This window comes from Larus michahellis, chromosome Z (assembly GCF_964199755.1).
Source record: "Larus michahellis chromosome Z, bLarMic1.1, whole genome shotgun sequence".
Classification (NCBI taxonomy): Eukaryota; Metazoa; Chordata; class Aves; order Charadriiformes; family Laridae; genus Larus; species Larus michahellis.
The window spans coordinates 37,839,853-37,864,753 of record NC_133930.1 but is presented as its reverse complement, the minus strand read 5'-3'; the positions used below and the strand labels follow the sequence as shown (position 1 = coordinate 37,864,753).

Below are 24,901 nucleotides of genomic sequence, written 5' to 3'. Positions count from 1 at the left end.
AAACAGGGTGTAACTGTTCCCTATGCTTATAGAAATTGTATTTCAAAAAAATTGTTCCTCTTCCTGACTGTATTTCATGTTGCCAGTGCTGTTTCATTTTAGGACTCCTTGCTGATGCAAATTGTCCTTTTCACTTTCAGAATTCAGTACAAATAAGCACTGATTAATTTTCACTGCAGTCTAGTAGCCTGATAATTTTTTTGTGTCATGCTGTTTGCTTGTTATAGGTAGGGAAACTAAATAAGAGATTTTATGTGACTTGCCCACTGTCAGGAAGTAATCAAGAATTTCTGACTGCAAGCTATGTTCTTGGAGCATCCCTTTCTGTCTCAGTACAAAAATAATCAAAATATTGCACCCTTGAAGCAGTGGCACAAGGTTTATCATAGAAATTGCTGAAGCATTGCAGCTACCTATTTCTTTGTTAGTCTTAGTGGAGGAAATTGGACTCTTAAAATGTTTCTTCAAAAACACTTTTCTGGTGGTGATTGGTAGAAATACTCCATGTTTGTTGATACTATTTTAGTTAATAATTTTTAATAATGGTAATATAAGTCAAACTGATTTTTATTTAGCTTGGTAGGAGTAAAGTGTGTTGCTTGCATGTCAGGTTTATAGAGTAGGTACAGCCTTGTCTCTTCCCATGCATCCCATAATGTGTCCCACAGCCCTGGACATCAGCGAAGGTGATCTAGAGCGCTGCTCTCCATGACTCCTCTTGGTGGGTTCCACACCTGGACACGGGGACTGAGGCTCTTCTGGTTCAGCTCTGGGAGGGGCCCAGACAGGGTGTGCCTTCTTTAGGGGGTCTGTAGTTTGGGTTCCCATCTGTGATTGTGTGCCCCTGTTCTCCTATAGGTTTGTGGAGGTGGGTCTTTAATGAGCTGATGGCTCCTGGGATGGGCCTGGGAGTAGCTGGACGCATAGCAGATGTATTACTTGGGCTTCACCCCTGCCGTTGTCTTTCTGTGCTGCTTCACAGGTGAGATTTTATCACAGCCTCACTCATACATCCCATAAGAACATCAAAAATAATTGCTATGTAGAAACATTTCTGTTACTGCCAAAGTTTGTTACTCCCTCCTTTAGAATGGAGACTTGAGACTTAGCTGGTGTGAACTATTGTTTATTGATTAATGAATATTTTAAGTGGAAATAGGCTGAGCAGCGAAATAGTCTATGCAAAATAATCTGTACTCTATGCAATCAAATATACCAATTTACAGTTTTGTAATGATAAAGAATGCAGATTTTGTATCATTATCACGTGTGAATCATATATGTGATTACTACTAAATTACAGCTTTTTAAGTACTGAGGTGCAACTCTTATTTCCTGCCTCCACCCCCTCAAATCTTAAGAACATAAACCTGATGGAGAGTCCAGCACGTCACCCAAGGGGATTTCCTCCAGCCTCCTTGTGGACTTGAATCTGCATGTCAGCATTACTACCATCTGCAGGTGTCCTACCGTGGGAACACTCTCCTTATTTTAGTCTCCCTTTTTTTCTTGAGTTTGGGACAGCTTTTCATTAGCCTTCCAGCTCCTTGTCTCTGCCAAAACTCTTCCCAAGTAAACAGCTCTCTTGTAATTACTTTTTTGATACTGGTCCCAGTTTTGCTACATCCATACCCAGATTTCATATTTCATACTGCTATACAGGCAAGGTAAGCCTTATGTAGCGTTATCAACAGGATTGCCTCAGTGTGAGTGGCTTGGCAGCCCAGAATTCACTAGCTTAGAGTGTTTGGATGTTTGGATTTGGTTTACATTTTTCAGTTACTGGGTATAATTACTCTATTTTAGCCCTAGTTCTCTACCTAGATCCAATGCTTCATGATCCGGTTCCCACCGTACGTGCTGGAGCATGTGCCAGATCAGCAGGGTAACTTGTTTTTCACACTTCTGCTGTGGGCTGTCATGGTTCCTCACTAGGACCTTAGCTATTCTGAGGCCTTGTGTTCCAGTTTGACTTCTTACTCGCAATTTCCTTTACATACAATCTGTTTCTTACTGAAGTCCTTCTGTTTAATTTACTTGGAAATAAATAAGTACCTTGGTGAAAGATGTAAAGCTGAATCACTTGATTTTCTTGCCTTAAAGAAGCCTGTAAGTGTTTTAATAAGCAAGAAAAGCTTACTGCTGTGAAATCTGTGTATCAGTAATGTAAAAATATAGAAGGTTTTTACATACATGAATCTAATTTGTTCCTCTGTATATAGGTATGATGACTCACTTAAATGATCCTTCATTAGATATTTTCTAATCTCTTTTTAGGTCTCCAGATAAGGAGACAAAAGATTCCCTGGCCTCCAAAAGTAATCAGTTTTAAAACTTCATTATCCTTTAAAGTTACAATTGTGTGTTTGTTTTGTTTGTTTGCTTTTTTTTTTTTGGTTTGGTTTTTTTTTGTTCCCTAAAATCTGATCTCAGTATTTTCAGTTGCCTTTTTAGGCAGATTTTTTTTTTTTCCCCAAGGGACTAAACAAACTCATTTCCTTCACTCTTTTCTCAGAGGCCTTGTATTCTAAGCATCTTGTAATTATTTGTTCTTCTCTGCTGCCTCTCCCAAGACCATTATCCTCATCCTGTCACACTCAGAATCCTGCTGTTCTTACCATGCTAAACTTCATTGTTTTGTGATTGTGACACAATTATCTATCACATCTCAGTTTTCAACACTAATTCCTCCATATTTAGTCAGAATAAAATGTCCTTTCCTGGTAATCTTTCTTAACTTTCTTAAGCGACAAAGATCCTTGCAAGCTTACAGTAACTGTGTTGCATCACTTTCTCACCAAGTGCCTGAGTTAATGAATTCTTGTATTTTACCATCACAGGCTATCTTTCAGGTAGTTGAGATAGCTAGTTAAGAAAAACTGTCTGTGTTTGCTTCAAAATTTGGGACTCTGTTTCACCTGTAATATTGCCTTTGTTGTTTTCTTCCCTGCCTTTCACCTTAACTTTAGTCCACTCTTTTATCTTTTCTTGCATTTCAGAATAAATGCACTATTACTGAAGTACAATGTAGAACCTTGTTACACTTTTCTCCTTGCCATGGTTGTCCTTCATGAAAACGCTGTCACCTTCTATCTTATTATTCCAGTTGGGTTGAGTCGTCCCACAGAGTTTAATGGTGCTGGGTCGGACATGCTGCAGAACTTGGTATTTTTGGCATTTGTGTGGACATCACTGGTGTTTAGAGAACTGTCTTTTGACATTTTGTCTTTGTTTTTGCCATGATCCTACTGCAATTTCCAACTGCTTCCTAGAGTCTAGTTCTAAGACAAAGTTACTGTTGTCTTAATCTGTAAGGGCTTTTCCCATTAGTTCCCCCAAAAACTAGTTCAGTGCCTTTTTGCTGTTGCTGAGATGGTGTTCTGAACAGCTCTTCCGTCTCTGCGTTTTTGGGGCATCCTTCATTTGCCAAACAGGCTCTCTCAGCTGAGAAAATTAAAACTCTTCTGCTGATACTGTTTGTGCAGCCATGTGTTCATGTCCAGTTATGCATCTGCCCCTGCCTGGGTCTTTACACCTGACTACCGGATTGAAGAGTGAGCCACCTGTGTCTCTGACTACTTCAGCAGTCTCCTAGAAACCAAATATTTCTGATCTGTTGCTGCCATATCTGGCAATGTCATTAGTACCAGCTGACTAGGAAGCATAGGGCAGAAGGGGCCCCAAAGGGGAGAGTAAAAAGGTAATTAAACTCTCTGAAGCAAGGAGTCTTTTAATATTACGGAATAGAGTGCTAGAGGTTCATTTGGAAGCCTAAAGAAGTACTTTATCTTAAAGTCTTGCACTCCTAAATCACCTTTGAAAATGAGCCTTAGGCAGTAGTGTTCGTGTGGGTACTTCTGACTACGTCTGTGGTCTTCAGAAGTATTTCAGAGCATGAGTGCAGAGGAGTTTCTATTAACTTTATGTTCTCAGTCTGTGCTCTGCAGATTGATTGGGTGATCACTGCCATTTCTTTTTTTTTTTTTGTCCACCTACTTGAATTGCGGAGACCTCAGACATGTTTCTACAATGAGATGTGTGCAGACAGAAACATATACAGGGATCTGTCAACTGTTTGGTGCAAGAGTTACTACATGTTACTCTGAGGTGTCCTAGAAACTGTATTTGACCAGCTGAAGAGTTTTGGAAGTGCGTGCTTTGTTTGGTTGGTTTTGTTGTTTGTTTTTCCTCTTGCTGAACTAATGTGTAGTAACAGAATAATTACCTCTTGTTGGTTTAAAGAAATGCAGAAAAATAGAACTGTTTAGGAATGGATTTGAAGGAGAAGCTGATGTCCTCTTGCAAACCGGATAACGTTTATTTCTGAAAACTTAGTATACTGACTTAACTTCAGTGCATCAGGTACCACATCTTGGAATAAAGACAAGTATGTGGGTTTTAGTCAAGGAGATTGTTAGTTTGCTCCAGCTGCATGAATTTATCAATGATTTGCAAGTTGCACCAGTGATTCTTTACACTGTTAATGAAAAGACATTAAAAACATAACCACTTATGTGAAACTAATTCTTAATAAACATATTGACCTTTACAAACTGCAAACTGGTTTGAAAAAAAATATTGTTACAACAAAAAAGAGATATAATACATTATTTAGTTTACTTGAGGCATTTTTGAAGAGTTCATCATATTTGGACATCAGCTTTGTGTTTTGTATAATCTGATGTTCCTTACAAGAAAAACTGAACTGAAGTTAGGATTTTGGACTTCTGTGGAATTCTATGCCTAGCTCCAGAGGGTATCAAGAAACTTTTACTCAGTAGTCAGTATGTTAACTGTAGCTTGAGTGTAAAACTCAACTTATTTTTTTCAGTATTAACTTACCGAGACAAAAATAACATCTTTGATATTCTCAGTAATGCAGTCTATTTTTAAAAAATCCTATCCGTAAGAAATCGGTAAGTGTCTATATTGCTGCTGATGTCTGTTTTTTAGCGCAGTGTATGATGCCTGTAGTTGTAACAATTTACTTAACTGATTGTCCTGGTTTCATCTGGGATAGAGTTAATTTTCTTCCTAGTAGGTGCTGTGTTTTGGATTTAGTATGAGAATAATGTTGATAACACATGCTGTTCTAGTTGTTGATAAGTAATGCTTAAGTCAAGGACTTTTTCGGCTTCTTATAGAAGCTGAGAGGGCGCATAAGCAGGACAAACTGGCCAAAGGAATATTCCATACCATAGACATCATGCTCAGTATATAAATGGGAGTTGGTGGGGGGGCAGGAATCCATGGTTGTTGCTTGGGAAGCGTTAGGCAATCGATCTCCGGGTGATGAACAATTGCATTGCATCACTCATGTTGTCTATTTTTTTATTGTTGTTATTATTATTATTATCCATTGCTGTTCTATTAAACTGTCTTTACCTCAACCCACAAGATTTCCTTTTTTTCTGATTCTTCTCCTGTATCCCACTGGGTGTGGAGGGGAGTGAGTGAATGGCTACATTGTCCTGGTTGCTGCTTGGGGTTAAACCATGACACTGGTATAAAACATTGCAATTCTCATAGAAGGAAAGGATAAATTTGGGCATAAAATTAGTATTTAATTTTGAATTCTGAAAGTTCTTTACGATCTTTTGACTTCTTTTTGCAGTCCTATTAAGGTAACACCACCTGAGGCAGGTGGAGGTCACGAGTACCATAGAGCAGCCCCAGAAGACTTTGATAGTACTAAAGATCATGTTATTTGTGTTTTGCCGCATCAAAAAATCTAGAGAAATTTTCTATTAAAAAAGGATGCAAAGCAATTCTGCATGGAAGCACTTCCATCTATGACAAAATGGCCTGTAGGAGAGCATGGTCATGAAACTTGGAAGAACCACTGGAGTTTCTTGCTGCTCATCTGTGCTGCTTTTTAATATATTATAATGAGAAGGCACAATGGCTTTACCTTTTTCATAGTCCTACATTGGGTAGGAAGGTGTCACACTTTGAGAGTCTTGTGTCGGAACCTGTCTTCAGACGTAAAAGTACACAAAATTATAAGCACACCGTACACCATTTAGATTTTATTTAAGACAAGACTTAGCCCTCAGAAAAAAAAGACAAGAATGTAGATAAGAATTCTGTGGATTTAAATCACTGATGTTGCTGAGGTGAGGCAATTTCAGTGTTTTGGTTTTTTTTTTTTTTTAAATTTATTCCTACAGTGCAATATGTAAAATGGGTTTTTCAGTGCCAAGATAGTTGGAGGGTTGAAAAAAACCGACAACACACCTTTCAAATCTCAATTCTGTTGATATTTTTGTGCCATTTTTACAAATACCACCTGTGTTTACTAGTACTGAAAGAGCTTAGAAGAAAAAAAAAAAATCTTCTGCACATTTTCTCCACCCTGCCACCCTTTCCAATAATTTTAAGTCATATACCTGTTAGCAGCCTCTAACCTAGATGTATGTTTTCTTCTGCATTGAACAAAGAGTTGAGAAGGCTTTGTCTTGAGAACACTACAGAGAAAAGCCTGGTTACTTACTCATGTGAAGTTGGTTCTCCCCATACCTGTATTGAATTAAGGAGAGTTGAATATATTTTTTCTCTTCTTGTGAGCAGGTGGTGGGTTGGCTATGGCTGGCTGCCAGCATCTCCCCTGCCCCCCCACCCCTCCTCCTCAACAGGATACTGGGGAGAAAATAAGATGGAGAAGTGTGTAAGTTGAGATAGAGAGATTGATTGCCAGTTGCTGTCGTGGGCAAAACCGACTTGACTTGGAGAAAATTAATTTATTGCCAATTAAAATAGACTTGCATGGTGAGAAACAAAGACAAAACTAAAACCACCTTCCCCCTATCCCCTCTGCCTTCTTCCCAGGCTCAACTTCACTCCTTCATTTCTGAGTCTTCTACCTCCCCGCCCTGAGCGGCGGCAGGGCCATGGGGAATGGGTGTTGTGGTCAGTCCATAACAGCTTCTCTGCCGCTCCATCCTCCTCGGGCTGTTCCCCTGCTCCAGCATGGGTCCTTCCCATGGGCTGCAGTCCTTCATGAGCTGCTCCACCTTGGGTCCTTCATGAACTGCTCCAGCGTGGGTCCCTGTCGTGGCGTATGGGCTTCAGGAGCGGGCTGCTCCAGCTTGGGTCTCCCACAGGCTGCAGCTCCTGCCAGAAAACCTGCTCCAGCCTGGGCCCCTCTCCGCAGGCTGCAAGGGAGTGTCCTCTCTGGTGCCTGGAGCATGTCCTCCTCTCCTTTTCTGCCCACCTTGGTGTCCGCAGGGCTGCCTCTCACATGTTTTTCCTCACTGCTCCCTGCTCCGCGGTGTTTTGTACCCTTTCCTAAACAGGCTTTCCCCATGGCACCACCATCTCGGCTGCAGGGCCCAGCCCTGCCCTGCTGTGGGTCAGCTGGAGCTGGCTGGAATCGGCCATGTCCAGGGGGAGAGAGTGAGGTGGTTCCTTGTTCTTACATCGTGGCTCAGATTGGGCAAGTGTTTTTGCTGGGAAGCCCAAACAGGGCCTAGGAGCAGTTACGGCAGCATGTAGCTGGCGAGCTGTGGGTAGCCTCGAGTTTGGCTCAGGGGATGCGGGGTGGCTGGGTTTGGGATTTGCCAGGAGAGGGCAGTGCAGCTGCTGGGGGCTTTTTGTGGGGTGACAAGAGAAATGCAGGCCTTGGGACAAAAAGGGTAGAAAGTGGGATGTATTGAAGAAAAAAAAACAAACAAACAAAATCCCCACCTTGGTAGGAGCTCAGGGGAAGCTGATGTGCTCGCAGGTGGTCCATCAGTACCATCCTTAGAGTGCTTAGGTTTGTGGTTGGCGATGCCCCTGTGCCAGCTTGAGCTGCAGGTGTCCTGGACATGGACTGCTCCCATCCCCGCTGCCTGGCTAAGCTCTCGCAGAAGGGAGCCATCTTTCCCCATGTGTGTACACGCGTAGGAAGAACAGCCTGGCATATGACCAAAAGAATTGGGTTTTGGGGGGAGAACTGAAATAGTTTGTTTCCACATTTGTTTGATACTGTTATTTTGAGGAGTTCAGATTGCCCTGGGCAGAACAGGCAGCAAAGGGTTGGAGCATTTTCTAAAATGCAGGAGCGGGTCTGTGGGGAGGAAAACCTGGGGGGTGATGCTACAGAGCCTGATACCAGCAAAGCCGACCCCTCTGGTGACCTGTGTGCAGGGATGGGCTTTAGCTGTGCTTGCCGTGGCTGAGGGCCAAGGGAGCCATCGCATTGTCACTGCTTGGCGGCCTTTGGCTGCTGTGTGTTGTCGTCACTCAAATGCTGTTGTTCCCTGAGTGGTCCCAACCAACGCCCTCTTGCTTATTTTTCTTTAATGTGTTCCGGTGGTTTAGTTCTTCGCAGTCAGTATGGATTATCAGTCTTGAGCTTGTTGACTCTGCGGTTGACTCTGCTTTGTTGTGCCTTGAGTTAGACTGGTGAGTTTGCTGATCTATTTATTTTTTTCGTTTTTTGTAATATTCAGATTTCATGGATGAGCCCTTTAAAATGTTTGTCTGCACAAAAATGTTTGTCAGTTACTCCCGTAAGCTGAAAAATAAATCTGTATTTTGGCTTCTCAACATGTTTGATTACCTGATTATCAAACCTGAACATGTTTGATTACCTGAATTCTTATTGTTCTTCCCAAACCATGTTATTCCCAAACTAAATATCGTAGTACAAATAATTAATTGTTTTTCCTTTGAGCCTTCAGGGAGTAAAGGCATTTTCTGTGTTCTTTTTTATAATGTAGCAGTTTTTCTGTCACTACAGTGATTTTTTTCCTGTTAGTTTTTGTCAGATTAGGTTTATCTATTTTGTATTTTCTCTCAACTTTGCTAGAGCAGGTATTTGCATGAGAGGTATCTTGCTTTGCTCATGTAACACAATGCTTAAGTTTGTTCTGAGGTGCTTGGAATCATATGTGGAGTTGGGCATGTTGCTTTGCTGCTGTTATTTAGGTCCATTTCTATACTTGATGAAGGAATTGAGGTCATAGTTTATCTGCACGGTTTTCTATTGCTGACCTTTTCCTAGCTTTCAGTGTTTCCATTTATGGTTACACAGTGTCCCCTTGAGAAAATAATCAGCCTAGTGTGTGCTAATTTGCATTCTCCTTGATGACTTAGCACACCAATATAACTGATGCAGGATGTTCACTGCTTACTTCCCAACTGTCTCATTTAAATACTTGGTATTTGTTTTATATACTCTGGCATCATACCCAGGGGCGCAAAAAGCAGTCTTGTTTGAGCTATGCAAGGAAAAGCTATTTTTACCCTTTGGGTTTCTCGTAACCTGCTTTTAAGGTTTTGAATGCTGGCCTCCTTCTTAGAGCTTGGTGGGGATGTATCTACTTCTGTGGTATTTCTTGTGTTTGTGGCTGAGAGTAGCTTACAGTTCAATATGCTGGGTTTGCAAAGACATACCCAGAGAGCAGCATGGCAGGTCATCGTGAGATTCCTTTCTGTGTGAGTGTTAGAGGTTTTGTGATATTGGAGTTTGTCCCTATGTTACATCTTTGCTCCATGAAATCCTGAGTTGGAAAGTTTGCAGAAAAACCTGAACGGTCTGTTCTACTTCGGAGGAACTGTTTTCAGGGAGTCAGGACATGACATCATTTGATCCACTCCCACTCTCTGATCCATAGAGTCCTGCAACTTTTCCTGTATGTGTTGGAGTGCCTGCCTCATCAGATTAAAATAACCTTCTGATGTCAAATGGTTTGACCAGTGCCTTCCAAACGCCTGTTATGCACTTATTGCTTTTTGGATTGTACATTTAGCTTCCAGCCTGATCTGAGGTTTGCATGTTTGCTTTGATTAATGTACGTTGGACTCGCTGCTTATCTCCACTTTGGGGCCGATAATCTCTTAAAGTGTGTGAAGTGGTTGGTACGTAGATATTTGAGACAAATTTCATACTGAGCTTTACAATAGCTGAATGTTAGTAAGTCAAAGAGTTATATGGAACATCTTTCTTTGTTACTGGAGATGATTGTGAAAATAAGACTCAGAAGGGAATAGGTCACGTAAGTTTTCAAATTTAGTTTTTCTTTTGATAAATATAATTGATGGCAAACAAATTACATCAGAAATGTGTGTATTTACAAGGGTCATTCCTACATATTAACAGAAATTATAGGCGTATTTTGTGTTGGCTTTTCCTAGTCTGTATACGGATTCATACATTGCATCATTTTTTCCTGAAAGGGGTATACACATTTAACAATGCCTCTTGTGATGCAGCTAGCTATAAAAAATATGTTTTGAGTGGATAGAAAAGCCAATCTGCAGGCTTGAAAAGAGAGCTTTTGTCAAGTATAGAGATATAGAAGCTACATCTTCAGCACTGAGTTTAGTTTTAGCTCATTTTTTGTAGAATCATAGGATGGATTGGGTTGGAAGGGACCTTTAAAGATCATCTAGTCCAACCCCCCATGTTGTCACAAAGATCATATAACCTGGGGACTTGACCTGTGGACATTGTTACCTTGTTCATATTGCCAGATGACACGCTACTGTAATCTTGTCTGAGAAAAAGTGAGATCTGCTTAGTTTAAAGCAGCTATCCGTATGCGTTTCTTAGCTCAAAACGACATGCAGAAGAGAAAAAGGATTCAAACACTGCTTTAAAGAAGACATGCATCTTTGTCAAATCTTAAGTAATCTTGAAAGAAAAGACTGTCATTAGGCCTAACCTGGTTTGGTTGCGGGTTTTTTTTCTTAAACATTTGGTCTTCTTAAAAAGCTACTTGGGATAACTTGTGTGGCAATGTTTTTTGGTTTAAGCATTCATCTGGTGGTGTATATTTTTCTTTCGGAAAGCTGCAGCTTTTTTTTTGATAGCCTGTTGGATTATTTTGGTAGGACCTGAAGAGAAATTTCTGACTCTAATCTTCATGCAAGATGTACCACAGTAAGAAGAATAGATGCAAAAGTTGAAACTCACAGAAAAACATTTTTAACATGGTATGTTTTTCAAAATCCATTGATGTTCATCAGTGATTGTTAAGACAGAAAAACTCTGTCAGGTAAAAGAAGAAAGTGTTTTGAGGAGTTCTGAGTGGCATAATTTCGACTCATGGCGAAGCATCATAAATTGTTTCAATTTCTGTACAGTGGGCCATGCTCCTTCATTCTGCCTAAAGCTCTGTATGTGTGTGTGTGTGAGTGATAAAGCAGTTGGTGCAGTTGGTTAAGAGATGGATTTTTTCTGTTGGACATTACTGCATTTCCTTTGTTTTATGGTGCCTTGAAGCAGTTTGCTTCCAGTGGTTCAGAGGTAAATTTACTTACAGAAGTGAAGTGTCGAGAGGTGTTAGATTGGACCCTTTTGGCAAATTACAATGCCTTATTAAGGCTTGCAGGTGTTTTCCTGAGAATTTCCCCAAGGCTGCTCTGAAGGCCATAATTTTGTGCTTGTACAAGTGGAAGAGTCATTAGACTGTGATGGAGCTTCATCTTGCCAGCACTGTTAGTAATTTTAGGGACTAGTGTGAGTATGCTTAGGAGCTGGTAAACAAACTAACATGTAGACAGAGTTGCTCTAGAATTATAAGATGATTTTTTTTTTTTAGCCTGTAATATGTACAAAGTCAGGCAAAGTTGGTCCACTTGGTCCAAAGAAAAAATCTGTGTGCATGCATGCAGACTAGTGCTTACCTTGCAGGAATGACAGTGTAAGAGAATTAAGTCAGAAAGCTGTTTTGTTCCTCAAGTAGTGAAAAGTGCTTTCTTGACCATAGCTAAAGTGTTACATTGGTACAGCTGGTACTCTTGTAGCCTGTGTGTTTGCCTGGCAAGGTTTTGGTAGCAGGAGGGCTATAGGAGTGGTTTCTGTGAGAAACTGCTGGCAGCTTCACCCCATGTCCAGTAGAGCCAATGCCAGCCAGCTCCAAGACAGACCCACCACTGGCCAAAGCTGAGTCCATCAGTGATGGTGGTAGCACCTCTGGGATAATGTATTTAAGAAGGAGGAAAAAACTGCAGTGCAACAACAGCCAAAAGAGAGGAGTGAGAGAATATGTGAGAGAAACAACTCTGAAGACACCAACATCAGTGAAGGAGGTGCTCCAGGTGCTGGAGCAGACATTCTTCTGCAGCCTGCAGTGAAGACCACTGTGAGGCAGGCTGTCCCCCTGCAGCCCATGGAGGTCCACAGTGGAGCAGATGTCCAACCGTAGCCTGTGGAGGAACCCACGCCAGACCATGTGGATGCCCAGAGGAGGCTGTGACCCCATGGGAAGCCCACCCCGGAGCAGGCTCCTAGTAGGACCTGTGGGCCCATGGAGGAGCCCACACTGAAGCAGGTTTGCTGGCAGGACCTGCAGCCATGTGGGGGACCCATGCTGTAGCAGTCTGTTCCTGAAGGACTGCACCTCATGGGAGGGACCCACACCAGAGAAGTTTGTGAAGAACTGCAGCCCGTAGGAAGGACCCACGTTGGAGAAGTTTGAGGAGACTGTCTCCCGTGAGAAGGACCCCATGCTGGAGCAGGGGAAGAGTGTGAGGAGTCCTCCTCTTGAGGAGGAAGGAGCAGCAGAGACAATCTGTGATGAACTGACCACAACCCTGTGTCAGGAACCCACTGTTCCCTGAGGTGGAGAAATTGGGAGTGAAGTTGATCCTGGGAAGAAGTGAGGGGTGAGGGGAAGGTGTTTTAAGATTTGCTTTTATTTCTCATTACCCTACTCTGATTTGATGGCAATAAATTAAATTTATTTCCCCAAGTCGAGTCTGTTTTACCCATGATGGTAATTGCTGAGTGATCACTCCCTGTCCTTATCTTGATCCATGAGCCTTTCATTCTATTTTCTCTCCCCTGTCCAGCTGAGGGGAACGATAGATAGAGCAGCTTTGGTGGGCGCCTGGCGTCCAGCTAGGGTCAAACCTCCACACCCTGGTACATGAAAGGAGGATCTCTTAATAGCATTTTTCGAATGTGGTTACATGAAAGTTACAGTATTTTGGTTAGAAAAGATCGCATGTGTGTGAAGATACTGGAGTGTAGTTTTGCTTAACAATTACAGTCTAAAAACAGACTTCTGAATGACTGTTATTTTAACTGAATTAGGTTAATGTGATTCTTTTACATTTTTCAGTGCCACCGGATAAATCTTAGCCAATGTCTAATGATCCCAGACAATGAAATTCGCAATGTATTCAGGAATAAAAGATGGAATTTATAAATAACCTTTAAAAATACCAATAAAATTGGTGTCTAGCCTCTAGACACCAATTTTCCATCTTTTTTGTTTCCCCAAGACTTGTTATTTTTCTTTAGAGTTCATGTAGTTTTAATTATGATTCTTAATGCATTTTTAAAAATATTTTTTAAAGGTGAAAAATGCCAGGACATATGCAAAGAAAATAAAAGCAAAACATGGCCATGGATTTAATAATAAACAAGTGTCATTGACTTTCCTGTCTTACTTATTTTTGCAAGACTTAGGAGTCCAAACAGTAATGTGAAGAGTAAAGAAAAATTTAAATAAAACAATCAAAAAATATACCACTGGCAAGGTTTTAAAACTGAATGCCAGATCTTCAGCTAGATTACGTGCAGCTGTTTGAATGAGAGATAATTGCAGAGGACACTATTATGAAGAAATTCTTGCCATGCTAATATACCTTGTGCGTTGTATTCCCCATCTTTTCTGTGCCACTCTACCCTTCCTTTTTGCCTTATGTTCTGTCTCCTGGTCCTCTGTTTTTTCCCAAGCTCATATTTACTCTTATAAGCAGGCATATTACATGAACAAATGAGGAATTTGTTGGTAAGGTCAATTTTGATGTTTCAACTGCATCAAGTTATCATAGTAATGCATATCTGGATTGGTCATAATAAAAAAAAAATTCTTCCCTGTAAGGCTAGTGCAAAACCCGAACAGGTTGCTCAGAGAGATGGTGGAATAACCCATCTACAGAGGGTTTCAAGGTTTGGCCAGACAAAGCCATGACCAACATGGTCTGATATTGGCATTAGTTGCACTTTGAGGAGCTGGTTGGTCTGGGTGATCTCCAGTGGTCACTTCCAGTCAATATTTTTATGACTCTCTAAGTTTGTAAGAAGCATCTGAGTATGCAAGTGGGTACCAGCATATGCCGGTTTCTCAAATATTTAATCTGTATCCATACTGTTTTTCTCTTTCTCTTTGTTTGTCTTCCCTGTCCCACTAGTGAAAATGCATCTGAAAGAAAATATTACTGTGTGATTAAAAGAGTGAACATAAATTAGAAATGATGATTGATATTATCAAGCAAATGTTTTGTGGAACTGTTCTGGGGCTGTCCCTGACTTAGCTGCAGCATGAGTGGATCTGTAGGGCAAAACATTTGGTACCAAGGACATAATATACAGCCTTACACACATTTGAGGAGTCTCATATCACATCAGCCCTGGACTGGTCTCCAGGAGAGTGCTCACCAGGAGATTGAACAAATTAGGTGCACTCTTCGATCTCTCTTCTGCCAGTTGACTGTTCTTTGGAAGAAATCCATTATGTGATCTCCAAGCCTGCTCTGCAGAGTGTGCTGAAGTGCAGTATGTGGGGACCATCAGAAGTTGCGCTTCAAAAGTGTGCTTTGGATCCAAACTAAAACACGAATCTAAGGCCCGCTCTGAGAAACTGGCTCTGACAAGTGTAGATGACAATCTATTCACTCTTGCAAGCTACGGAAATTTTTTGTGCTCTTCCCCTCTCCTCCCCTCCCCTTCCTCTCCACTTTTTTCCAGACTTTTTTCCACTAGAATTGATGAGACTCAGAAGTCCATAGACTTTTGGAAAAGCCAAAAGCCCAGTACTGCATAAGCCTTAAAGAGCAAACAATGTTTTCGCAGGACTGACTGTGGTTTTTATTTTTTCTTAATTGTGTGCCTACTTCAACTGCATTTTTGAAACATTACTTCAGCTTGTAGTGACTCACTTTTAGTTCCAGAGCTTGGATGTTGTGTATTTGAGCTCAGGATCTGCATGAGTAACTATCTGCAGAAACTGGCCTGTTTGAAAGTCCTTAAACTTTGGCCATCTGCATTTGTATGTAAAAATTATTCTATTCAGGTAACTGATTTAACATCTTTAGAAGGGTGTGGCAAAAGAGCCTTTTGGATTCTTAGTTTTCAATAGCTGTTATAACAATGCCAGAGTCCCAGAAGACTGTAAAGAAGTTTAAGTTATGCTAATATTTTAAAAGGTAAAGTGAATGACTGGGTAATTGTAGTGTGATGGCTTAACATTTGTCCTGTGTAGGATAATGGAGTGGATGTTGTGGGTTGACAAACTTTGAAAATTGCAGTTCTTTCTGAATGGTTTATGCTGCAGTTCAAGCAAGCAAGAGTTTAGGGGTTCATAATGGTTTGTGCTTTTTAGAAGGTCAGATTTACCGATCACCATGGGTTTTTACAACTTCTATAGAGCTAAAAACTTTCCTTGTCCAGAGAATTCCATGTGACTTGATACCAACGGTAGCCATCTGCCTGACTGATTTGAAAGACAATGTCGAGTTCTGTAGTAAAGTGGCAATCTTAACATAATCCTGTAGCAATTTACAGAGCTGTGAGAAATATAAAATTCTTCGTTCTTTTCATCGCTTTTTAGATCCACTTCCATTTTTGAAGTTAATTCAGTGTCTTCGTACCTTCATTTTAAAGCATGTTTCCATGAGAGAGATCACATCCTCAGTACTTTTTGTCCTGAATTTAAGAAACGAATGATGGTGTAGTATGGCAAAGAAAAGGGAAATTAGTATTTGCATCAGGTCACTTATGCCAAGGTCAGATATTTCAAGAGAGGTCCAAACTGTTCCTTTGCCTGATAAGGTTCCTCTGCCTGATAGCAGAGACCAGAGCAGCATGGCTTTTAATTTGAGTTGAATACTATTAGAGAATAGAGCCTTAAATACCACACTTAAGCTTGGATGTCAGAAGAGAAAGACATTCTATTGTAGGAGAGATGATCCTTCCTAGAAAACGAATAAAAAGATAAAAGTAGAATAACTTTAGATATACCATTTACTGACATTATAGAATCCCTCTTATCTAGGTTTCATGTAACATTTAAGAGGCATCTTGTTTTCTTTTTATAAAAGATACTCAAGCAAAGTAATGAGGGCTTCCATTTCCTGGAGAAAAAGGGTCATGAGTGTCTTTGCAATACATTACTTTAATAATAGCTTCTGAGGATAAGTGAAAGGAACCATTGACTCTCAAACTGTCTGCAAGCAAAAAAAGGAGAAAAGGTTAACAGAGGAATACCTAAATAGTTTAATTACTTCATGTGTTGAAACATTTCAGGATTGTACTGTTCTTCCTGTAAGTTCATACATGTGAAATGTATTTTACCTTACTACTGCCCTTTTTAGTTGCTGCTTTTCTCTGCTATAATTCCACTACTTGGATGTGTTAATAATATAAAAAGATTTTATAAGGTTAAGAATGCTTAACGAAAATATTTTAAATAGAATGTATTCTTCTACTAAAATCTAAGTATCGCTATATAAAAAGACAAAGTAACCCACTTTTACAGAAACATGATCCATCTGAAGTTTTTATTTTAGTCAGTTCTGTTTGGAAGGGAGACAAAAGCACTGGGGGGGGAAACAAATAATTTAAAAAATAAGACAATGGCCTCCCTATGTGTGTTTAGAAAATCTTTTATTTATGTTCTGTTTCGCTTATGACTACATCTTTAAATGTTGTTACACTAAATCTTTTTTTCCCATTGTCTGTATGTATTACTTGACTGGGACTGGTTTGTGTGGAAGTTCTAGCTGTAAATATTGCATAGAGATACGAAAAGTATGTTTGGGTGACTCCACTCAGTTTCCTTTGTTTTGCTCTGAACTCTACTATGTAACTGTGTTCTGGTAAGTTCATTTTCTTAGTGGGTAGAGACTGGCAAATGTACGGAAAGCTTTGTGGTTTTGACAGAATGCATCTGGTTTTGATTTTCGTGATCTGGCAGTAGTGTGTGATATGGTTAACTTGATTAGCACCAAGAGTTTTATTTTCTTGCTTAACCTTATGGGACACCTGTGGCTGTAACCAGGCAGTGCTCCCATCTCCCTTGCTCAGATTGTATTTTCTGAGCAAACCACCATTTGAGAGACAGATCTGAGGACCCTGAGCTGTGTGCAGTGCAATTACTAATACTCTTCAAGTTCTGTTCTGAGCTGCAGATATGGAGAAATGCCAGCCTTCATTAGGGTTTAATTATGTCTGGGGAACAGATTTCAAGTGTAAGTTGCCTTGGAGCAGCTAGTTCCAGTAACAGAAATGTGCTTGTGCTGAAAAGGAGGTCCCAGTCAAGATCTTCCTCAGAGAAAAGAGAGTGATGTTGATGTCGTCCCTGTTTGAATAACTAACCCTTCTCTCATTAGCTGTGGGGAGGAGCACAGGGTGTTTCTTACTTCCTACGTGACTGAAAGTGCAAAAATTGTTAACGTTTCAGGCTAGAAAAAACTTTGCTCTTGTGGAGCCTGGAACAGACAGATGGGTCTGGTGAGGCCAGTCAAATGGAGGTAGGCGCCGGTCCAGCCAGGCAGGCCTCTTGCAGCTGAAAATCTGGTGTGTGGTGCCTAGTGGTGCATCTCCTCCAGTGCTGACAAGTGTCCACAGTATTTCAGAAAGGTTGTAACAGTGGAAGATGTGCATGAGACTTTTTTCTCTAATCATTCAGGACTATGCTTGGGAAGTAAATTTGTGGCATCCTTCCATGTGGTTTTGGAGAGGACCCTGGGGCTGTCTTTACAGTATAGCACTGTAACACAGTTGTGATTCTGTGAGAAAATGAAAGTAGCAGACCAATTTTTCTTCAAGTCTTTGTAAACTTATGAGCTGGTCTGTACAGCTTTGTTGGATTTTGGTTTGGTTTGGTTTTATTTAGTTTTTAAATATGGACTGAATCAGCAGCTTGTCCTTGAAATAGAAGAAGTAAAAGGATGTGCAGGTGTTATTAGAACTTGATGGTAGGAGATGAGATTGGGTTTACTATGTGGGCTAAAACAGCAACAGAAAATACAGTAGAAGAGAAAGCTGTCCATGTAGGGGGGGGAAGTTAATTTTAATCTCCTGTAGCCTATAGCTGTGCATTCCTACTTCTTCCTCCTTTGCATCCGTTGTTTTGTTCTGTAGTTTTTGTTTCTTGTGATTCTTACTGATTTTCCTGAGAATTAAAGTTATATAGATACAAGCTCAAATCTATTGAAGTAACATTTCATTCCAGGAATATTGCAGTGTGAAACTGCTAAAATTTTCTCTCTTTTTTTTTTTTTTTTTGGTTCATTTGTTTTGAGTTTTTTTGGTAACTTTGTAAGTTTTCAGCTGTGACTATACCTTTAAATGAAATCTCTTTTCTAGTGTGATTTCACTGTTTCTTCATGGGGTTTTGATAGCCTGCAATCCTTACATGCTCTTGCTTACCTAATTTCTGTGAATGGAAGTAGATACGGGCTGTGATGTCTTGCTGTCTTTCAGAAAGAAGAAACAAACTATCTGACACTTAAAACCTTCTGCTCAATAATGTAATCCGAGACATACATCAGGCCCTTGAACAGGAGCTTATGGTATGGCAGCTGGAAAGTGCTAATTCAGTTGGTTTGGAAGGTGAGAAGCAGGTAGAAAAGAGCTGTTATGCCCACTGTAATCAAGTACTTTGCTGAACTTTAACTAAAATTAGTTACCTCATCTCTCCATCTTTCTCATTCTTCCCCAGTCTGAATAATATCTCCACATCTTACATATTGCCTTTTTCAAGGCTTTCTATAAAAAATCAGTGTCAAAAACCATGTAGTAAAGTGTAAGTCTAATCAAAGTAACAAATGAAATAAGGGCTATTGGTTTTGAGGTTTTTATTTTTTTAGGGTGAAGGTGGAATTGGGGGGCCTGGATCTTAAAATCTAGTGTTTTCAGTAGCAAGGTGTTACAGTTGCCAGGCAGTGGTATGTTTTTATGTACATCTTATGCTATGAAAGCAAGTTCTGTATCCCATCTATCCCGCTTTTCCAGCTTAATTTGGGTATAGCTCCTTTGAAATTTGTGAAATAAAATGAATTAAAGGAGGATCAGGTCTCTTACTTTTATGGTGTCTGAGCCATGATTGCTTTTCATGAGTGAGTATCCTTAGCTTGAAGCTCTCAGGTAATAATGAGTGCCTTTTACTTTTACAATCCTCTTACTGATCATATGACAGATTCTAGGAGGTTACTGGGGTTTCAGCATTATTTCTGTACCATTTCAATAAGCTGATCCTGTACTTTTGGATTTGGCTTTGGGGAGACAGGAAACAGATTTTTAGATCAAGATGAGTTGCTAGTTGTCTTGCTAACTACTAGGTTTGTTACAGATGCATTTAAGAAATAAAAAAAAGTATTGCTTATGTGTCCTAGAGGCTTTTTTTTCCTCCACATGTGTACTGTTCTGTTGTTTTAGCCACTTTCTTCCTTTGAAACAATCCTGGTAACAGTATTCTGCAACTTGCTTCTCTCAGCTGAAGGAAGCTAATTGGACTAACTACTTGGACTTTACTGTATGTTGTTAAACTTGTTTTCTCTGAAAGCTGCATATTTGCTGAAGAGCCTTTTCTCACATTCTAGGAGACTCCTCTTCTTTTCTTGAAGTGGTCTTAAAACCATCCAAATGTTTCTTTGAACCTGACACAACCCTGTGGCTTGATTGCATTAAAGAATTCAAAAAGAATTTAAGTCACTTGAAAACTTTGCTTTCCATAACAAAATTGATAAACTTGATTTTTGCTTAATTTCAAGTTACTAAATCAGGAGGACTAAGTCACTCGAAAGTTCCAATAGAAGCAGACTGTTCTCGATCTTGATTCTTGGCTGGTACGTCTTCTGTCTCGCTTATATCAAAGACATATTCCATCAAGACTGTGCAACACCGACCAAGAATAAAGACGAGTGAGATTGCCTTAACCAGAAAGGCTGGATGAAGTCTTGATGTGTAGGCAGAGGAGGAATATCCAAGGGCTTCACAAGTGAAGCTTGAGGTTCTTACTCACCTTGAAGACAGCCATGCCCTGCAGCTTACTGGATCATATTTTTTAGGTCTGTCTGCAATTGTTCTGTATTATGCTATTAGTGGCATCTGAAAGGAGATGGAAGGGTTATTGGGCTTGCTGGGTCAGTTTGGGGTTTTGTTTTTTTGGGGTTTTTTTTGATTTTTTTTTTTTTTGTAGCACAGATCTAATCCCTCTGTTTAAATAGAGAGAAATACATAGTTTTCATTGCTATAAAAATGTCACTAGTGTGAAGATAACATCATTTGCATTCAGAATTCATCATTGGAGAGTTAGCGATTTCCACTCTGCTGTCTGAGACAGTTCTGCCCTTTTACACAGAGGAGAAAAAATGGTAAATTACAAACAGCCATATGCTCAGATTTAGTAAAGATTCATTTTGAATGATTGTACCTGTATCAGAGGTCGAAACTAGTCTCACATTGTAATATTGATCTTAAACGTTGTTGTGCTTTGACCCTGCTTATACACTTCTCTTTTCAATTTCTTTTTCTTTTTTGGAAATGAATTTTATTAGTAACTGTGATTTAAATACCAGAGAAACAATTCCAGTGGTCAAAATTTTAGATTATCTGCCCGCTAATTGAAGATGCAATCCATAATACAACCAGGAATAAAATCAACAGTAACCTGTCAGAGGCTCACAGCAGAGTGAAAGAGGAACCCAAATTTCCTCAGCTTAGCTGTTATAGGACTTTTACTTATGTTGTTTAATCATTCTGGTTGGTGAGAGCAGTCAGATTTATTCTTTCAGCCAATTACAATCTGGAATTTGTGATTTATTTATTTTTTTAAGTGTCTTTTGGTCTAGTTTGTCTAATTGTTATACTTTACAGCAGAAATTGCCTGTGGATCCTTGTCAGTATTTTTCTTTTCTGCTTTTGGTTCATCTCTTCTGTTTGGACCATAATATCAGTTAGTCTTCCTCTGGCAGCGGATGGATGGCTTCAGATATGCACAGAGTCCATTGCCTCTGTTTCTTGCGTAGGCAGGACTTCAGTGTTAAAAGGTGATGGGAATGCTCTGTTAATTTTCTGATCAGAGCACTCTCTTTCTCCAGTGCCCTAGAGCATATTACCAGCTCTGTCCTCAAGAGACCTCTGTCTCTCTCTTGCTCATCTTCAGGCACTTATGAGGTCTGACCTGTCTGCATTGAAGATTATTGAATGTTGTTTTGTGCTCAAGTTTAAATTTTAGTTTTGATAAGATGGGAATTGGAAGGGGAGAAAAATTAATGTTTTTTTGCGAACTCATTAGTTCTGCTAATTCTAGATCTGTTTACTATTAACAAAAGTTTGGGGTTCTTCTATGTCAGGTGCAGATTTCTCTCAGCTCCCTTTTCTTTTCATGGGGTCAGGCGTGGGCCTGGAGGAATGAGCCCCATGGGCAGGAAATGAAGGAGCTGATTGTTTTTTTTTTTTAATCCTGTGTCTATTATGTTGGCTTCATCGTTGACTGCATACTGGTCATTAGTTGTTCAGTGTGCTCAGGTTCAATGGAACTGGAAACTGGTTTGGTGGTTTTTTTCAGATGTCCAGTTTAATAATTAGGATGCCTAAAGCTAATTATTAGTTTTCTAAAAGAATTTCTAATGAATTGAAGACTTGTAAAATGCTTCTTATCATTTTAAACCATATTAAAACCATGACATGACATGACATAGTGCCACAGTGCTTGATCTTTGGCTAGTCGTAGTTCTCTTGTTAGACACAGGGCATCTTTTAGGTGCCATGGCCAAGCTGATGTCGTAAGCATGGGCCAGTGTACATCTCTCTTTTATGTTAATAACAGTATTTCCTTACTTTTTATTAGGAGTCTGTGTGTTTCTTTGGGCTAGTTGTGGTCAGAAAAGACCAATGCAGGTAGAAGCTACCTGCCTTTGAAATTTGTGAACCTTACTAGAAAACAAAAGGCTTTTCTGTTGAACACAGGCTAGTGTGTATTTTAAACTTCGCTCCTACTGAGTTCAGAAGCAGACCTGGGACTCAGAAATGGAAGCTTCCAAGGTTATTGTGAACAAAATTGGAGTGAAAGACTTTGCAGAAAATATTAAAGGCAAATTTTAATGTTAAAACTCATGTGTTTAACTTGTTTAAAATATCACAGTGATACAAGGATTCCACAAGCACATGCAGAAAATTCTGTGTGTAGAGCGATATTGTGCATGCAGCTTTTCTGCTTTGCAATTACAATATTAATGAGTGTTCACAGTTGTTCAGCCTCATCAGTATGAACCAATGACGTGGGTATATGTGGTGGGGTGTTAATGTCGCTTTCCAGGTGCTGCTTTCACTGACTGGCAAGAAACATACATTTCCCAGCTTTTTTTGTTTAAAGCTGTTTTGTGTGAGCTTACTTAGCACATGGCAGCAGACGCAACCAGGCTTCCCAAGCAGGTAACAGTTCAGAAAAGAGAGTCATGTAATACAGGAGAGGTGGGGGATTCTCCCTAAGGGGGCACCGCATAGACTGTTGAATTCCTAGGCATTTTATGGCTCTTCTAAAAAAACAAGAAAAGATTTTGAAGATGTGTTTGAAGAAGCTTAATTTCCGCCTGCATGCAAGAAAGCAAACAATTATACATCTGGACTTGGGAGACAAATAACAAACGAAACTGGAATCTGAACACTCCCATTTTCACCTCTTCTTGTGGCATGTCTTTTCCTGAATAGCACTGGGCATGGATGTTGTGGTCTTGCTCCGAGATGATAATATGCCCTTTGGTGGTGTTTTAAATATTTTTTTTGATATAAAATAGCAGAGAGAAATCCTTAAACTGGAAGGTTCTTCTTTATGTTATTTGAGAAATATGTGGAGATGTTTAATTTTTCTTTACAGGCAAGAAGGTAGTTTAACCTTCAGCAAAGAGCTAGTTGCAGTAGTAATCAACCTTTGATTTCTCTATTTTGGAGACAGATTCATCCATCAAGTCCTGAGTGCAAAGCTAAGAGTGCTTACAGAGCACTTTCCCATATATGTTTGATTACTGGAGCACAGCTGCTGTTCTGAGTAATTAATGTGAGAGTATAATATCTTTCAGATGGGTGCTGTGTCTTTATTTCCAAGGTCAGATGACCTCTCTTGCTTATATTCTCTTCTGTCTGGCATGTTATGTAGGTTATTGATTTTTGTTTGCTTGCTGGAAATTAAAGTGCTTTTTGAAGGCCTGGTGAGAAATATCAGGCAGAGCTTGTATATACTTGAGGGAAATACTACTAAGAATGACACTGGAACAGGCTGCCCAGGGAGGTGGTGGAGTCACCATCCCTGGAAATGTTTGACTCGTTTAGATGTGGTGTTAAGGGATATGGTGTAAGGGAGAACTTTGTAGAGAGGGTTTGATGGTTGGACTCGATGATCCCAAGGGTCTTTTCCAACCTAAATGATTCTATGATTCTGTGAATACAAAAATGTGGGTTTTAGTAGTCTTCCAGCTACCATGTATGAAAAGGGATTTAGTGCATCTAATGCCCAACCTTAATAGGTGGTTCTTTAAATACTGTCCTGAAGACTGATTGTTAAACAGTCAAATAAACGTACTTGACTGAGAAACTTACTTTTCATTGAAGATTATTGGGGGTTAGGTGACCTAAGGGCATTTATTCAGATCTACAATTTTATAAGCAAACTTATCTTCTTTTCTGACAATTAAAATTTCTCTTCTTTTGAAAACTTCAAAATACATTTAAAAATAATGTTTTATTGTTTGCAAAATTAAAAAGTGAAATTAAATTGAAAGGAAGGGCAAACAGAAGAGGACCTTTTTCAGTAAAAAGCTTTAAGTGAAGCTTGAAGTTTCTTCCTCATCCCCTTGAGAGACACAACCTTGAAAATTTCAGGTTATCAATATTTGAAATTAACCTGAGATCATTCTTCAAATGAGGGCAATTTCACAAGTGGAACTTTGGAAACTTTCAGTTTGCATAAGGAAAATGTTGAGGCTTTTAGCAGTATTTTGTATGATTTGTAGTCTCCGTAATTTGTTTCTCATAGCTGGCCGTGTCAGCGATGCTGTTTGTCCATAGTGTGCTATTATGCTGTGAGCCTGTATTAAGGCTTCTAAAAAAGGATCACATGTATTCAGATATTATCAGAACTTCAGTTGTCATAAGTATTGTGGCATTTGATACCTTATTTGACTTGAGGTAAATGTAGTCTTCATGCAGTTGAGTTTTACCTTCTTTTTTCTAACTAAACATAACTCAGTTAAAAGTGTAGCAGGATATATGTGATCAAGATTTCAGAAAGTTGGTGTCCTGGTTTCAGCTGGGATAGAGCTAATTTTGTTCCTAGTAGCTGCTGTGTTTTGGATTTAGTATGAGAATAATGTTGGTAACACATACTGTTTTAGTTGTTGATAAGTAATGCTTATATGAAGTCAAGGACTTTTTCATCCTCCCGTAGAAGCTGAGAGGGAGCATAGACAGGACGAGCTGACCAAAGGAATATTCCATACCATAGACGTCGTGCTCAGCATATAAATGTAGGTTGGCTGGGGGGTGGGAATCCACAGTTACTGCTCAGGAAGGGCTGGGCAATTGATCTTTCAGTGGTGAGCAGTTGCATTACATCACTCATTTTGTATATTCTTTCATAGTTATTGTTATCTTCTCTTCCATTGATGTTCTATTAAACTGTCTTTATCTCAACCCACAAGGTTTCCTTTTTTTCTGATTCACCTCCTCTATCCCGCTGAGTGTTGGGGGGAGTGAGTGTTGGGGGTCCTGGTTGCTGGCTGGGGTTAAACCACGACGGTTCATCATCCTGTGTTTATGTGTAACTTCATTTCTTTCAACTAGTACTGCCTTTTTCTGTGGATGACCAATGACACTTAGGTGCGAATCAGGGGCTCCTTTGAATGCAACAGATTTAAGGCAGAATTTTTAAAGAGTCCTCTATTTTAGCCTAAGTCTGTC

General features: G+C 39.8%; 1 protein-coding gene across 3 annotated transcripts in view; it reads left to right on the top strand.

Moving 5' to 3' along the window:
* APBA1 (amyloid beta precursor protein binding family A member 1) overlaps nucleotides 1-24,901 on the top strand; it is a 97,006-nt gene that overhangs the window by 29,525 nt on the left and 42,580 nt on the right. The window contains exon 2 of one of the 3 annotated variants that reach the window (XM_074570149.1): nucleotides 859-982. The exons of the other annotated variants lie outside the window; for them this stretch is intronic. The gene's annotated coding sequence lies outside the window, so the exon portion shown is untranslated. The remainder of the gene's footprint in view (nucleotides 1-858; nucleotides 983-24,901) is intronic. 3 annotated transcript variants of the gene reach the window in all.